Source organism: Peromyscus eremicus, chromosome 13, assembly GCF_949786415.1.
Source record: "Peromyscus eremicus chromosome 13, PerEre_H2_v1, whole genome shotgun sequence".
Taxonomy (NCBI): domain Eukaryota; kingdom Metazoa; phylum Chordata; class Mammalia; order Rodentia; family Cricetidae; genus Peromyscus; species Peromyscus eremicus.
In genome coordinates this window covers 29,836,663-29,854,800 of record NC_081429.1, presented here as the reverse complement: position 1 = coordinate 29,854,800, position 18,138 = coordinate 29,836,663, and the positions used below count along the sequence as shown (strand labels likewise).

Below are 18,138 nucleotides of genomic sequence, written 5' to 3'. Positions count from 1 at the left end.
TTCCCATCTGCTTCTTCTCTGATGATGGCTGAGCAAGGAATAGATAGATTTATGAGTATAGCAAAATATCATTAGGAGTCATTTTATTGCCATGTTCCTTTAGCAGAACAGTAGTCTTTAGCTTTCCCCTAGGTCCCTGACTTAGCTAGTCTCAGGCTCTTGGCCACACAAACAGTGTTGGGTGTGGGTTCCATCTCATGGAATGGGCCTTAACTCAAATCAGATCTTGGTTGGTGACTCCCACATGCTTTGTGCCACTATTGCAACAGCATGTCTTGAAGGCAGGTCACTCTTGTAGACCGAAGGGTTTGTAGCTGGGTTGGTGTTTACCTTTCTCCTTTGGTAGCATGCAGAGAACCTTCCAGTATAATGAATACTGTAGGGGTGAAATGTTATAGGAAAGCACCAGCTCAACTTCTCCATTTTCTTATGTTTTCAATCCATCAGTAGCTGAATGCATAAATGTGGAACTTAGGAATGAGAGGGCTGACTGGATACACTAATGAGATTTCCCTTGTTATTTGTGTTCTTTAGACATTCTACTTTTTTACATTACTTTTTATTACCTAGGTCTACTGTGAACTAAGAAAATACACAAGAATCTCTTCTTAAAATATATGCCACCCATGCCTTGTTATATTAAATATTTTTCTGTATGCATGCAGACATTCTGTTCTTCGGCATTAGTACACTCCCAACTGTTAAATCCTCATTCTGAATCATGTTCTTCATGACATCAAAGGATTCATACAGTTGTTAAGATGCTCAGTTGACAGGACCTATTATAATTGTTTCCTTCCTATTCATCGTTTCCTTGCTATTCAATTTTAGTTTATAAAATCTGTTAATTACACTTTAAACACACTTTCAATTCTATGGATTGATTTATCATCTATAAGTGATACAATTCACCTCTTTACCCAAGAGATCAAAGAAGTACCATTCAGTTCTGCAACACCGTTATTGGTCTACACTGACTCCATTGTGTGTGTCTATCCTTTAGCTGTCCCTTCAATCTGGGTCCAGCCTTCCTTCATGGGTTGTGTTGCTTAGAAATGAAGACACCTTTGCCATCCTGTGAGAATGCCATATAGAACCCATGATTGTGAGAACTAAGAGGAATGTAGCCAGTTTGGAACCTTAGGACTTTAGCTTTGGAGAAACCAGATAGAGTTAGGCTGAAAGCAGAAGCCTAAAAACTGTGGAGATAGCATTGCCCGCAGGCAGAAAGTGGGTACCGGCAGCATGATAATGGTAGAGCAGAGCAAGCCAGGCTTGCCAGCAAACATACTCCAACGTGCCCTGAAGATGCAAAAGAATCAGGGCAGAGCCTTTCAGGGGCTTCCTTGATTCAGTGAGGAGACTGAATCACTAAATAGTTCCAGTAATAATGTGGTCATGGTGACCCTGAGGTTAGATGAGTTTTGGAACATTTAGACAACATCTAAAATTAAATGTGACTTGATGGCAAAACACATTTTCCATAGATAAACAGTGAGGTTTCTTTGAGCAGAAATTTGGGGGGTCATTGTGCACATATGGAGCTCTTGTACAGTACATACAGATGCGCACATCTGCCTTTGGTAACTGAAGTCAGGATTTGAACAAAGAAGAAACTGTTTATCCAAACACTAATTCATTTGAATTGAATTGAACCTCATTTTATAGTCTTCATCTTTCTGTCCTATTCTATGATGTACACACATTACACATGTACACACAGACTCACTCACTTACCATGATAGCATTCTATCATTTTCCCACAATGTGTCTTAGGATCTCTCTCTCTCTCTCTCTCTCTCTCTCTCTCTCTCTCTCTCTCTCTCTCTCTCTCTCTCTCTCTCTGTGTGTGTGTGTGTGTGTGTGTGTGTGTGTGTGTACATGCACTGTGTGAGTGTGAGTGTGAAAGTCAGAGGCTACCTTGAGTATGGGCTTTAACCTTCCACCATCCTTGAGACAGGTTCTCTCATTCACCACCGTATTCTACACCATGTATTTCCCAGGATTCTTCTGCCTTTGCCTCGCATTTAACTGTGGGAAGCTTGGGATCACAGCATCTGGATTTCTGTGGGTTCTGGAAAACCAAATTTGGGGCCTCACACCCACTGAACCAACTCCCTAAGCCCCATGTCCTGGAATTTCTTGTTCCCCTTTTAGCTGTCCCAGTGGCCTTCCAATAAAACCTAGAAAAACAGCCATCTCATCACAGACACTTCTCTGTCCAGTCCCACCCCACTTCTTTCTCCTTTGAACTACCCTGATGTTTCATCTCTGTCTCTCAAGGAGCTTATCTCTTTCTTCCCCATGTGACAGTTGCTTATGTTATTGTACAGGGAGAATAAGAAGAAACAAAGCCCGTTTCAAAAGCTGTAGAGGCGGACACATCTGAGGATGGAACCCAGGTCCATCATTCACTTGGTGGGTGGCCTTGGGAAAGCACCAACTCCTGGGAGCTTCCCCTTTTTGTTTTGGCAAAACACAAAATTGTTCTCTCTCTCAGAACTGATTTGAGAATTCGCAATAATATACATAAAGCAGCGCTTGGTCGAATGCAAAAAGGAAGAAAGCAATGAGTATCATTATTTGGATTGTTACTGGTGATGTTATTTTAATTATTTCTTATATCCTCTAATTACTTATCCACTTGTTTGGCAGATACGTCTTGATTGCAAGTTATATACCAGGCAGCAGGGACCACATGGAAACAAGCACAGGGAGCTTTGGATATACAGAGGGGAGGTGAATAAGCAAATACACGGAGACAGATAACTGCAGAGGAAGACAGTGCTGTAGAGAAACTGAAAACAAGACGTACGGTGGAGAGTTGTAGGAGGTCCAAGGATGAAGAGAGGGCCACTCCCGGCGGGAGCCTTTGAGCTGAGAACAGGCTAGGAAGGGAACACCTGTGAGGGACTCTGAAACCAAAGTGCTCCGCCCCTGCAGGGCCCAGCTGGCCTGATGAGCAGCGTGGGGTTCTATTCCCACTGGACCTGGGGGATCTCTGGTAAAGCATGGCTCATTGGGTGTGCTCTGCATTACGTCTGCCATTGTGTCTGCCTCCCAGAGAGATGTCGCCCAGCAGCTGGCACTCAGGATTCTGTGCAAAGCAGAGGTGGAAGGAGGAGGGGGGAAAGGGAAGGAAAAAGAGCTGAAACGGAAAGCGGGAATATCAGAGGAGACATCCAGACGGATGGATTTCATGGTTTTCGGGGACTGGAGTTCACAATGAGATTGGCAATGGGGGTGGGGGGTTTCCCCCACTCCTGTGAACATTTGTTGTCATTACTGATCTCTTTCCTGGGGTGGACCCAGATGGTGGTAGGGCCTGGGAAACCAGGAGGTCTTGCTCATCAGTGTCTCTGGCACTCGTCACTGCCAGCTCGGTGTCTCAGGTCGCAGATAACAACTGTCAGATGGTCTAACTGTGAAGCAGCAAGCTTTCCTTTACACAAGGAGGCAAGCCAAGCTCCAGAGAGGCTGAAATCTGGACAAAACACCCAGGCCTGGAAAGAATTAAAAGTTCATGTGTAATTGAATGAACAAAGCACCTCGGGGAAATGGAAGGGGTTAAAGTGAAGTACACAGCGTCCCTGGCACCCTTGATCACACAAGCAAGAGAGTCATCATCCATCTTTAGAAAGGAAAAAAAAAAAAAAAAAAAAAAAACCAAGAATGAGGAGAGAAAAAAGTGACTGTTACCATGTGGAAACTAAAAAATGATGCTGCCAAGGTTGGCTCAGCCCCCCCAAAAAAATGGAGAGAAAGAGGATTGGGAGGCAATAGGAGCAGGTAACACTCAAGACAGGCTAAGAACTGCTCAGCACAGTGTTTCTCCAGGACCTCCAACTCCTTGTGGTCTGGGAGACATTTCATCTCTCCAGGCAGGGCAATAGAGTCTGATTTGGCAAGGTTTCTCTGTACACCCTCTGCTCTTTAAAAATGGAAGAAAGGGAGGGAGGGAGGAAGGGAGTGAAAGAAGGAGGAAGAGAGAACTCAGACCATAATGAAGAAGAAAAGCAGTCTATCCTTAAATATTTTTTCTTTTAAATTTTTAATCTTAATTGGAAAAAAAATCACAGAACTCAAACCTAGCCAGCCACGATAACCTAAATAAATGGTCTAGAAGATGTCCACTCCTGAACCAACATCTTCAAACAATTGCTTGCACTTCTGAACAAAACAGCAGCATTTGGATGATCCAGAAGTGTGAAGGTGCTAGACTTGGGGACCACATATATATCCAACATAAAGGTAAAGGAGTTGGATTCAGTTGGAGTTTCTACTAATAGCTGCTCTTATGGGAGAAATGCAGTAGTTGGAATGAGAGGTAGAACCAGCTTTGTTATTGCCCACATTCACTTTCCCCATGGACAGGGGTTGGGTGGGGTGGGGTGGGGGAGACAGCAGATCAGGAAGTCTCAGGAATGCATTCTGAAAAGCAACACACCCATGACAAGATCCCGTCTTTGGCTTAATTCTAAACTTGTCTTCAGCACACAACTTTATTTTACCAGAAGGCAGAGGCAGGAGGGGAAGGAGGAGGGGGACCTTCAGTGGGGAATTGTCCCTCCTGGAAAGTCATTTAACTTCACCATTTGTCATGGGTAAGAGACTCTGCCTGGTCTTTGTGAAGATGTTTAGAATTGAGTTCCAAGGCTAGACATACAGTGTGTAAACTGGGGACGAAGCACAGCCTGCTCCCAATAAGCATCAAACGGCACTGTGAGCAACAGCATCCTTGAATACAGACAGGAAAACTACAGCTCTTAGAACTTAAGTTGTTTTCCCATGTTCTCAGCAAATTAGCAATCTCTAGGTTAGCCCAGGGCTATTTAATTCCAATGCCAAAGTCATTTTCTAAAATAAAAACTCATTTCCTTGTGACCAACCAAAAAAGCTTTAGGAAGGATTTGGGAAGACACCTCAGTTGGTAAAATGTTTGCCTTGCAAACTTAAGGACCTAAGATTGTGTGATCTCACCATAGGGGAGGTAGAGACTGGTGGATTCCTGGAGTTCATTGTTCATCCTTCCTAGCCTACTTGGCAAACTGAAAACCAGTAAAAGACCTTGTCTTTAAAAAAAAAAAATCTCTGGGCGGCGGTAGTGCATGCATTTAATCCCAGCACTCAGGAGGCAGAGCCAGTTGGATCTCTGTGAGTTCAAGGCCAGCTTGGTCTACAGAGTGAGATCCAGGACAGGTGCCAAAACTACACACAGAAACTCTGTCTGAAACAAACAAATAACAAATCAATAAAAGGTAGGTGGTATCTGAGGAATGACACCTGAGTACCAATCATATATGGAAATGAGGTGTTCTTGCACACACACACACACACACACAGACACAAATGTGCACATGTGCACACACAAAGCTTAAGCAGCAGATTTTTATTTCCTGGTTATCTTTGGAGAAAATCTTCAGTTGTTGGTTGGTTGCATTTACATGCTCCTAACATGTTCACACAAAGAACAAGCATACAGAGATCCGAGGTCCTACCTGAAACATAGTCGTGTAGCTTTTGAGAGAATATATTTTAAATTTATAGTCTGTGAGGGGTTGCACATTTCTCCACATTTCTGACTGAGCTCATCTTTGTGACTTGAAAAATCAACTCCTGACTGAGGACAGAGAAGAGTAAAAGACAGACTTCCCATTAATAGCAGCAAATATGACCTGCTATGGACAGAGTCAATTCCTTTTCTGATTTAGTTCTTTTCAAGCCAACACAAGTATGAGAGGCTGTCTCAGTAGGTCAGAGCCAAGGCTGTATTGCTGGTGGGAAACAGTCATCCACAGAGGATGATGTTGGGAGCTTGAGTCAGGCTGTGCATGATATCACCAGGCAATCAGTCACCTCCACAATTTTCTGCCCCAAATTTTGAGGGAAAAAAATCTTAGATGTGTTTATACAGATAAATTAAAATGATTCAGAAAAAAATATCTAGAAAAAAAGTGTTTCACTTAGTAAATATACAAATTCAATACCATTTAAAAAGAAAAGGGTTTTTTTTTTGGCATATTACATACAAGGGAAAGGATGATCTTTTCATGATTCTCAGAGCCTGTTCCTAGAAAGTTTTAGATCTGGTCAGATTCTATCACTAAAGCAATGATCTCTGAAGTGCCACCAAGAACAATCTGTTCCCCATGCCAAAATGTCACTCCTTCCATTGGGAGACTATTCTTTGTGGAGGCAAATGTTCCCAGGAACTAGTACATTAATTTCATAGACCTTCCCAAATATAAAATCATCATGTTCTCTCCTTTCCAGGAAGACCCAATCTCATGAAAACATTTGATAGCATGTCAACCCTTGACCAATTCCTAGCCATAAGTGGAGAAATAGGCTCAACTTCCTGTCCTACTCTGTCCTAGGCCAGTGCCTGATTCTGTAACACAAGCTAGAGAGACAAAATCATGTGATTAAATGGTTTATGAATGTGCTCATGTGTGTGCAGACCAGGAGTCAGCATTGGATGTCTTTCTTTATCTTTACTTTAGTTTTTGGGTCATGGTCTCTCATTGAACTCGAAGCTTACAGGTGGTTAGACTGGCTGGCCAGAATCCCTTGGGATTCTCCTGCCTCTGCCTGAGATTACAGGCTAGTGCCACCACATCTAACAGGTGCTGGGGATCCCAACTAAGGCCCTCATTTTGCACAGGAAGCACTTTACCCACACAGAGCCATCCTCTGGCTCCAAGGATTACTTAAAGGGACCATTTCTTATTAAGGTCATCACAGAACCTTTAGTAGATACCATAATAAACTATAAACCCTTTCCTCAGGAACAGAAAACATACACCACGATGCAGACACAGTGCCTTTGATTTGGGAGGTGTTGACAAATTTCAGAGTCCCGAGTTGAAAGGAGTTAACGCTCCTCACCTCCTGCCATCAAATAGTCAGAGGGCCAGAGAGAACGTTGCCCAAAGTCACACAGTTTGTTACTAGACCAAGATGAGAACAGAAGAATTCACATGGTCAGGGAAAGAAATTAGACTCACAGCGGTCAGACACTTCTGCAAATAAAAATGGGAAGATTGCTAGACTCTGGGAAAAAGTTTGTCTAGCTTGGCCAAACCAATTCTGTTTTTCAACGGATGACGTAAACCAGACTCGGATTTTTTTTTTTTTTTCCCCACATGTGGGGCATGGAATCCTGAAGATTGGAAGAGATACCCTGGATGGGGATATGAGAAGGATGTAAAATTAAGTAAAGAATTTAAATTTAAAGTAGAGAACACTACGGATGGGTTTTTTAAATGCTATTTTAAATGCACCATTGTTTCCTCCTTGCATTGTGTATGTGTGTGGAAAGGGTGGCTATGGGCAAGGTAGGACAGGAATAGGGGCTAGGATGAGGGCTATGAATGCAAGGCATGAGTAGAGCTGGGGTATGTGTGTGTGCATTTGCATATGTTTGGCAGGGAAAGCTGCATTGACCTCAATGGGGAAAACCCTTAAGAATTGAGCTTACAAGACAGCAAGACTCATTTCTGTCCTAACTTAACCACAAAAGGACTAGAGAAGGAAGCTGGACTCAAGGGTGAGAAACTGGCAAGATACAGCAGACTGGATCTGAAGTATGAAACATGAAACTTTCCAGATGTTATTAATGTTCATCAGGATTTCAAAGGATGTGTCTCTTTTTTTTTTTATTTCAGTTCCCATGCCTTTCCATTAATAATGGATCTGAGTTAGAATCCCATTTGACAACTATGAATCCCTAAAGTAGTGTCATGGCTTCTCCATACCTTGAGCTGAAGGCTTATTTGGAAAACCCTTGAACTGCTTCCTTGCAGGCAACAGTAGCATGACAAAGATTTAGAAGAAAAAAAAAAAAAAAAGATGAGTTGGGAGTGCTACCTGGGTGCTCACAATATCTGATCTAGAAAGAACTTCTGAACACACAAACAAGCCTGGTGACCTCTGCCTCTTGTCTTCACAGGAGAATAAGAAGTTACACCTGATGACAAATAGAAGAGTCTACCCAAAAGAAGGCATGTGGGAGTCTCCAATGCTTTGGACCCTGGAAACATCTCCTGTAGGACATTCCCGTCATGCCTCCTCTACTTCTCTTCATTTCAGCCTGTGGGTCCTTTAGTGAAGAATCTGTCTTCTCTATATCTGGCTGGTTATCTAACTGACTTTAGCAACTTCCCAGAAGTTGACTTCTTAAATCTGTATATTAGCTTTATACTGGGTCCAGGCAGGTATCCCCGAAACTGGCTGAGAGGAGGGCATGAAGACATTTTTGTTTTTGGTTTTGGTTTTTTGAGACAGGGTTTTTCTGTGTAGCTTTGGAGCCTATCCTGGAATGCACTCTGTAGACCAGGCTGGCCTCGAACTCACAGAGATCCGCCTGCCTCTGCCTCCCGAGTGCTGGGATTAAAGGCGTGTGCCACCACGCCCAGCCAAGATACATTTTAACTAAGCTGATGACTTTAAAATAAAGCCACAGAGCAGTTTCTCTGTGGTACAAATCTCCTACCTCACCTACAGCAGCTCCTCTACAACACTGAACATCGAAGTGTAGAGAAAATGCAGAGGAGTTGCCCTTCCCGTCTCATCTAATGCCAGAATAGAGCAACGGTTGGTTTGTTTGTTTAATAATCCTCACATATTTTATCTTCATCCTCTAGGCAACCAGATATCTCCCCAACCAAAATGGATACACCTGTCCTCCACTCTGTAGTTGGTGGCAAGTTAGCAAACTGTTGCTTATACCTAATCTTTATTGAGGTCTTCCTATTCTGGATGCCATGGTCTCCTTTGAAGTTACCCTGGCCTTCAAGGAAATCCAACCTCTACTTGAAAAGAAAGCCTTTAACTGATTTCTACCATTTAAAATATTTTGTTCTGTAAATATTGAGGCAGCGAGCAGAAGCACCGTCTTAGCTCTACTTCACTCCGAGTTACTTGACAAACTATAAAGTAGTATTTTAGTTTACACAGAAAGCTGCTTGGAAGGGTCTTCACCAGTCAATGGCATGGAGATGCATCAAGGACTGTGAACTCCATCCAACAGTGTAGTAACTGTGGTTACTGTGGCAACAGATTCAGCATCTACTCTAACAGTGTTTATAGTAGGAGCTGGAGAATTTCAGAAGCCCAGGGCAGGGGTGCTGCCTCACATCCCAGTTCTCCCACTTGAGAAACATTGGGCCAGGTAGTAAGTACTGTACTTCATAGGCCATTGAGACTCTGTGATAGCCACTCAACCGTGCTGCTGAAGAGTACAGGCATTGTGTAATTGGACTAGCACAGTTACACCCCAATGAAACTTTTGGTAATAAAAATATTGAACAGACTGGATTTGAAACTTCCATCCATAGGTGGCCAACCTCTGATTTGTAGACCATGGGGTGCTAAGACTGTGGGGATTCATTAATAAGATTCTCATCTAACATCCTTTATATTTTAAATATTTTATTGTTTTCTTTTGCATTACAAAAATGAGATCTAATCTTTGCAAAACTTTACAGAAAAACCACACAAAATGCTATCGGACATATTCATTCTTAGTATTTTGGAACACAGTCTCCCATTTGTGTATGAGGGGTAGGCATGTGTGTACGCATGTCTGTGTGTACGCATGTCTGTGTGTATGTGCATCTGTGTAAAGTGTTGTAATGTTGTGTAATGATGTATATGGATCTTCCAGATACCTTTATTTTCATTCAATTTCTTCATAAATTTAGGTAGATTTAACTGATTTTTATCTTAAAAATCAGCTTTGGTATCAGGGCAATGAAGAACTCCAACTATTTCATCTCTTCTCTGACTTTACAATTGGGAGACATTGGTCTTTGAGATTCAGAGCAGCTTACACTCAGAAGGAACAGAAAGGATATTGTCTAATGAACTCTAGTAACACATTCCTATAAAACTGGGGTTCAGGTTACCTTACATGTGTGGATGCTAGGAAACCACTTTGATATTAACAGAGCTTCCTGTGGCCCTTGTTAAATCTGTATAATAATTCTGGGAATCCCATCATGGCTGTTCCCAGTTTAGGCCTTGAGCTGCACTGGTCATCTATCAGAGAAGAGAAATTTCTGAGTTGTGATGAGCATCAATCATCCATTCTCAAGTGGTAAGGACTCATTCTCCAACCCAGATGACTCTGGCATCGGCCTCCCCATTTTTCCCATTGTCAGCATTGGTTATTTTTCTATTTATCAGTTCCCTTATCAGACAATATTAATTAATAGTTCTCATTTAGGATGGTTTAGTGGAGGTGATGTGTAAAAGCCAATCCCCACAAATGCAGCTCAAACTGCATGCAGCTTTCACATTTAACTCACTGCTGTTATGCCTTCCTAAAATAAAGCTAGATGTTTCTATTCTGTTGCTAAAAAGAGGCGAGATAAGCAAGAGAAGCAAGAAACTACCATAGACATGAATGGACTAAACTAGACATAAAGAACAAGACCAAGGTCTTGCAAGTTATATGCTGCACAGAGCCTCATTTTCAACCTCAAGTGCAATCAGATATTTGTTCTGCAAAGTCATTAATACAAGGCAGTTGGAATAACGCTGAGGGGTGTGTGTGTGTGTGTGTGTGTGTGTGTGTGTGTGTGTGTATGTGTGTGTATGTGTTACTAGGGATCAAACTCAGGGCCTCTTGCATACTAGGTAAGCACTCTGTCACTGAACTGTAGCCTATTTCAGTAGTGTTTTCGATATTTGAAACATAGTTTTCAAGCACCTGCAAATGAGAGGTTTAGGAGGCTATCAGTGAGAACATAAAACATGCCAACAAACAGTGCTCAGTGAGAAGCTGTTCAACCTCTCAAGAACCTGTGACCAGACACATACCTTGTCTCGCTCTGGTTTGTCAGAAACCAGATAATTGATGCAAATCCTGGTGTATAATAAACACTGATACTGATTTTAATAGTATCAGTGAGCTCCTTACAAATTCTCTTGGCTATTACTTCTCAATGGTCTTTGTAGGCAACAGTTTACTCACTATACTTCGTTTGTGTGCAAAGGTAAGAAGACAATTCTGCTATAAATTACACCATTGATGCATTCCAACTAGACTTTCCTCTAATTAATGCTAATTAGTGATGTTCAGATGTGATTTCAATAGGAGATAAAGTGCTATTTATTCTGCAATTCCATTACAAGGGAATTGTTTTGGTTTTTTGTTTAATATAAATGGAAGAAAGCAATATAAAATGAAGATCAACTACAACTTCAAGCATGTATTAAGTCAATTTTGTGTGCTGCTTTTAAACAACGAAAATATCAATTATCCTGTCAGGCAGCTCTCTCTAGCCTCTGTACCAAATAAGTCTTTGGAGCCTCATGGTCATAAAAAAACATTAATGCATTTAAAAACTTACACCTTTAATCCCAGCACTCGGGAGGCAGAGCCAGGTGGATCTCTGTGAGTTCGAGGCCAGCCTGGGCTACCAAGTGAGTTCCAGGAAAAGGCGCAAAGCTGCACAGAGAAACCCTGTCTCGAAAAACCAAAAAAAAAAAAAAAAAAAAAAAAAAAAACCAACTTAACTTTGAATCTGTTTCCAACATGTCAGTCAGTAGCTTGAGTTAGCCCTGACAAACAAGCTATGAAAGTGATCTTCTCTCTCATGTTTTTAAGCAAGAATAATCAAAGGAGCAGGGAAAAGAACTTGGCTGCTTTGACATTGGCAACCCAGATAATTCTCTCCCAAAGTTCTAGATCTGTGTGTGTGGTGGTTTGAAGGAGATGTCCCCATAGGCTCAGACCTTTGAATGCTTGGTCCTGAATGGGCAGTGCTATTTGGAGAGGCTTAGGAGGTTTGGTCTTGTTGGAAAAAGTACGTCACTGGAGGTGGGCTTTGAGGTTTAAAAGCCTCAGGACATTCCCAGTGTGCATTCTCTCAGTTTAACATGTGAACGCTCACCTTGCTGCTCCATTCTCTACGTCTGCCAGGTGCCATGCTTCTCCATCATGATGGTGATGAACTTTTATCCCTCTGGAACTATAAGCACAAGCAAATTCTTCCTTCTCTTAACTTGCCTTGGTCACGACATTTTATCCCAGCAACGGAAAAGTAACTAATACAGTACTGTTAAGCCTTCTAGTGGCAAAATTAATCCAAAATTTCCATCAATACAGAAATCAGGATTTTCCAAACTTGCCCATCAGAAAAGCCACATACTAAGGGGGAAAAAAAAAAGAGTACACATTCCTGGAGCGGTCCGGCACTCCAGGAGGTATTTCTAATAAGCAGTTCTAATGAGCAGACAAGTTTGGGCAAAAAGTCCCAGCGGAGGTTCTCACTCTGACGGCTTGCTAGCATCTCCCAGGGATCATGGAAAGCACCCCGAGGGCCAGTGGACCATCATTTTTAGAGTTGTTCCAGCCATGGTTACTTTTTGAAATCTGCCCAGATGATATGGAGCCAGGTTTAAGAGGCATCTTTGTCTCACTTCTCAGTGTCATCTGTCTACTGGGACAAGCGATTCAGCTCCTGGGGCCATAACCTCCATTTGAACAGAGGGATCTGAGTGCAGGTTCAAGGTTGACAACGGTGTCCCAGAAGACACATTCTTTTCCTCTCCACATTTCTTTTGGTACCACCAGCCATCAAGCAGCTAAAAATCTTTCTAGAGCTCTTTTGCTTAATACACTCGGCCACTGAATACAGTCCAAGAAAGAAATAGAAAACTACCTGTCCCGATGAGCACTTACGGAAGCATGGTCACAGTGTCAATTGCCCATACCCAACCAGTGACCCATGTCTGTTCCAGGTCCCATAGTGAAGGACAATAAGAATGACAACTACGCACATCCGTGGGTTCATTTAGACAGTTTTCTTTAATTAACGATGAAGACACTACAGTTCTAAGTACCAGACAGAATTGGGGGTAAAAAGCATTGAACACAAGCATAACACTATAAAGAAAGCTTGGAAAAGTGAAACACTTCTAAAGAAAAAAAAAAATATAAACCTGGCCTGGTACCCATTACGTATATACATAATACGTTATACACATATATACAGTAAATGTTTTGGTAGCAACAGAGACCATGCGTCGGTCTTTTGTACACAGATGAAGTAGCACCATCAATAGCACCACCATCTTCAGATGATAAACCAAACCACACATAGCAAATGGAAAGCTAGATGGCATTCATTTGGCCCACCCTGTAGCCAAGAGGTATAAAGAAAGTAACTACACAAGAAAGATTATTCTGGAAACTATATTCTTAGGCCAGTGGCAAAGTTCTAAAATGGACTTAAAAAAAAAAATGCTAGCACTACAGATGGATATGCAAACAGACACATTGTCCTGGGTAGTGAATTTGTTCTATGATATGGCATAATGGTTAACACTGGAGAAAGAGACAGCAAATGAACAAAGAGAGGTTTAAATAGCAGGTGAATGGCAAAGGGATAGCACACCATCTCTTGGTGTAGACATCACAAATGCCAAGTCATTGATAAGCTAGGGAAGGGAGATAACGCCTTACCCAAGTCATACATTTTAAAATCATATTGGCTAATTATAGGCTCTTAATTAAGAGTCGGGCCAAACACCTCCAGCACCTCTCAGTCTCCTTCCAGCATCTATTTGATGCGCTCATCGCAAGTAGTGAGTGACAGATACCCAACCCGTCAGCTGAGCCACACTTTCTGCAGGCACACAGAGACTACCAATGGACAGAGCTCCAGTAGAACCTTCACAATCTCAGGCTTGGCTCTGGGCTAACCAAAGGCCCGGTGTTTAACACTTGGTTCTACTAACTACAAGGAAGACTGTCTTTGCTCTCCATAGTGAAACCCACAGCCTAGCCTGGATGTCCTCCTGTAGACTGACAAGGTTGTGCCTGCTTGTACCCCTGGAAGAACAGCCTGCTTACTACACATTTCTCAGCAGCCCGTACATATGAGTATAGCATCACTTCCTGCTACATAACCCTGTCCTGGCAGCACTAACCCTCCTGTCTTGTCACTACAAAGAAACTATTTCTTATTTGTTTCCCCCAGTTGTCCTCCACGTACCTTCCAAAGAAGCCCTGTCTCCCCAGTGCTGGTGTTAATGCCTGGGTATCTTGTTAGAGGGCCTCTTTGTATGGCCATCTCACCTACAGAGCTCAGCCAAGGCATCTTGAGGTAAACATGGTATCATCATCACCCACAGCCACAGCACATCACAACTGTACTATCCCTCATGGCTCTCACTGTCATCACGTGGTGAGCCGCCTTCCCCTATCTTTAAGTCACGTGTTTTAAAGATGTTTCCAACTACATGGTCTATTGCACTCAGGATGTACCATTGAATCCAATAGGGCTTCCGCACTATAAAATATTGTTTCTTACAGTACAGTAAAATTGTTTCTTAACACTTTGTCTCACATATAAAAGACAGCTAGAAGATGAAAGCCAAGGGAAGACAGGCTAAAACTCTCTACTTCTGGCTAGATGATTCTTGAGCAGATCCACTTTTGTAGTTGCTAGATTAGTCAAGGGTGGCCCTGACCTTTGAAAGTTAGCAAGAAATAGCCATGCATCAGTCCTGATTTGTCATTATTGACCCAGGTGGTTGAACATTAATGAAATCCCCTCATTTCCAGCTGGTTCTAGAGCTAAGCTTTTGCCCAAAAACAAAGGTATCATCATAGCCAGGGAACATACTTATTCTTTTCACAAAGGAGAATTTTAAAACGCTGTCTTAACATGTCTTTAAGAAAGAACGCTCTGAAAGGTTGGTCTCATAAAGAAAAAGCCACTAACATCCACACTAGTCAGAGGCCACTAGAAGCCCCATTAACATAAGCCCTTGGTTGGCCTGCAAATACTCGGAAATAGAGAAAAGCCAACTCCCTTAAATAGGAATTGAACATAAGAAATTAGCAGCTGATGCATTTAAAGTAAACCCTTCAAGGAGGCAGAGCGTGGGGATTCAGCCTGGGTACCAGCAACTTCCAGTTCCAAGTCAGCTACATTTCATCAAACCCAGCTCAGGTAACTCTAGAAGAAGCTGAACTAAGCATGTCTACCTTTGCACGATTGACTCAATAAAAAGCAAGAGATATAGAAACTAGGAGACGATTGTCCAGTCTGCTCTTTTCTGTTCTCACTCCAAACGTCAATAACCCCACCTAGGCTCCATGAGAAATGACAGCCGGCTTTACAGGCAAATGGTTGGGGCTGACTTTGTTTACTGTTCTCTCTTTAGTTACTCAGATCTTTGCATAGAGAGAGCAAGCAGCTTGCTTTCTTCTTACATTAGCAAAAGTTTGAGTCAGAATGCTTAAAAAATAAATGAGTCTTTTCTTACACATTTGTAAAAAAAAAAAAAAAAAAACCAACTTTCACATCAGATTTGCAAAGCCAGTGGGGTTTTCTACTGACAGCAAATGATGTCATTCAGCAAGTTCCTTGAAAACAGCGTATTCTTATGACTAGAGACCTATTTACCTTAGAAACTGATGAGCATGCAAATGATTAAGATCTGCACCAATGAACACTGTACAACAGTCTGTGAGGTACTTGCCATCTGGCTGACTGAGCACTAACACTGGCCTCAGCAGTCGGGGGGGGGGGGTGTCTATTTATCTCTTTGAATAGAGCAAAGGGTCCCCAACCAGTAGATCAGGGCAATGGTCACTGCAGTGCCTTTCAATCCTTGCTCCTTCCTGGCAGCCCCACCCAGGCAGCTCAACCCTTCCCAGAAGTAGAGTTGCTCCTCCCCCACAGCAGGGCTGAGTTTATAGGGACTCACAGGGAGCCTGATCACTGCATTAACTCACTGTCCTTCTGGAAATTTCATGGCAAGATAACTTATAATTCTGGAGGAAACATCTTCAGGTATATTCATTGCCATTTCTATTTGATAAGGGAAAAATTCCAAGACTTTCCAAACAAGGAAAGGGATTAATATTTTCACTGCTGGCTAGATGCCTCAACAGCAGGTCACTATGTTTTTATGTGCTCTCTGTAAATTGCATTTTATTAGATAACCACTAAAAGGCCAGCAAACACCAGGGCAAATGGGCCAATTGCATTCATTTAAAACACACATGTAACACTGGAAGTTCTTAAAACACATAAGATAGGTGTCTTAGGGAACATAACATAGAGCCCTGGTTATGACTTAAAAAAGAAAGGAAGGAAGGAAGGAAGGAAGGAAGGAAGGAAGAGAGGGAGGAAGGAAAGAAAGAAAGAAAGAAAGAAAGAAAGGAAGGAAGGAAGGAAGGAAGGAAGGAAGGAAGAAGAAAGAAAGAAAGAAAGAAAGAAAGAAAGAAAGAAAGAAAGAAAGAAAGAAAGAAAGAAAGAAAGAAAGAGTGAGTCTGGAATTTTAATTTCCAGCTAGCAAGAACACACTTGTCGTAACAGCCTTTTCAAGACAATGTATGAAATGAAACATGATGTGTACACAGAAAAAATAGTGGGGGTGGGAGGAAAAAGCTTATAGGAGTGGGGAAGGGGGAGATCAACAGTGTCTAGTTCATTATGAACAGAAAGACATTTCCAGAATTTAAAAACACCCACACTCTTCATTCCTAAGAGAGCTTTTGACTTGAAGGGATCACTCATGTCTCCTTCTCTCTACAGTATATACAATGAAAACCTGTGGTTTCCTTTTCTTACAATTTTGCTTCCATTCAATTACCAACTCTAAGCTGACAATTGAAAACACCCCAGTAGAATACATCCTCCTTCCATTTTGAAAAAAAAAACAAAAAACAAAAAACGAAAAACAAAAAAAATCCAAAAAAACAAAAACCAAACCAAAACAAAAAAAACCCTAAGATTAATTTTTAAAAGAAACTCATCTCAACATCAAGTTTATATTACAAGAGACAGTATCAGCAAGTATAACTATCCAGTACAGAACCTTCTATGGCACTATGATTCTTATTATATTATTTTTCTGAATTAGAATTTTAAAACAAGGATCATACCCTAGACTACTCTTTTTAGCCTCATTTTAAGCATTTGCTCCACTCTTTACAACAGAACACTGAATATCTCAGTTCCACATCCAAAAAAAAGATGTGCTGTAAGGAAAGTTACATTTTCATTAAAAAATTACACATATAAATCAAAACCTATGTTAAATATTTAATAATCTCTCTCCACCCAATGTGAACAGTTCCGTATGAAATAATTTACAGTGGTGCTTCATGGAACACGCTTTCAGAGTCGATGAAACGTACATTGTAGATGCGACGAGAATAAACCCATTCTCTTGCGGCATGATGGTGGGCACACCAGCTCATCGTGGCCAGCTAAGTCCTTAAGGTTCAAGACGAAGTTTACGCAGACTCATCGTCCCAGTGTCACAGTGCTTTCTTGTTGCTTGGCACAATATGGAACGTGCAGTTCCGTCAATGAACTCCTAAGGATTGTACAAAGTAAACAAACTGTAATGGATGCATCGTACCATCTACTGAAGAGGAAGACGTGAGGTCCTGCTTGTGAATTGTGAAATAGTTTGAGTCTGGGTACCCATGAGTTAAAGGAGGATTTTCTGAGGTCATTTAGGTCTTCATTCTGGAAAGGAAATGGAAAAAAAAAATACGTTATCACAGGCACCTGAAAATGTGTATTCAATCACAATATGGGAGGCTCAACCCTTTCAGAAGGAAGAATGTATGAGATCAACTGATATTATAGGCATAAGTAGTAGTGTGCACCTACATAAAACTAACACAGTGTATATAAGTTTTCTTTCAAAATGCAAGTATTTATTTACAGCAGTCCCAAACTAAAGTAGTCAATACTACAGCCAACAAACCAATGTGATCCATACATTTCAGAGTTTTAGCAATTCTTTGGGGTTATGTTTGAAGCAAAAATGTACATTCTAGTTCTCATTTAAAATATTATAAAACACAACAAACAGTTGGAGCCTACACTCAAACTTCCCATTTAGGTGTAATAGAAATTTATTGAGGAAAAGCATTACATTTCTTCTCTGCAATTCAAGAAAGCTCACCACAGCGGGGCATTATCTGTCATTCTCCTTCTGATAGGAGACCCTTTATGAACCCCTGAAAACATCTCTTGCTTTCAAGTTTTACATCAGACAGTACCTATTTTTCATGCACTCAGAATTTAATCTATACTTATCAATATTTATAGAGCGCCCAGACAGTCTGCAACAGAATGGATTATTATAAATACT

At 41.5% G+C, this 18,138-nt stretch overlaps 1 protein-coding gene across 2 annotated transcripts in view; it reads right to left on the bottom strand.

Moving 5' to 3' along the window:
* Positions 1–17,058: 17,058 nt before the first annotated feature.
* Positions 17,059–18,138, bottom strand: part of Irs1 (insulin receptor substrate 1) — a 59,559-nt gene continuing 58,479 nt past the window's right edge. For both annotated transcript variants that reach the window (XR_009382636.1, XM_059278554.1), the window contains exon 2: positions 17,059–17,504. The gene's annotated coding sequence lies outside the window, so the exon portion shown is untranslated. The remainder of the gene's footprint in view (positions 17,505–18,138) is intronic.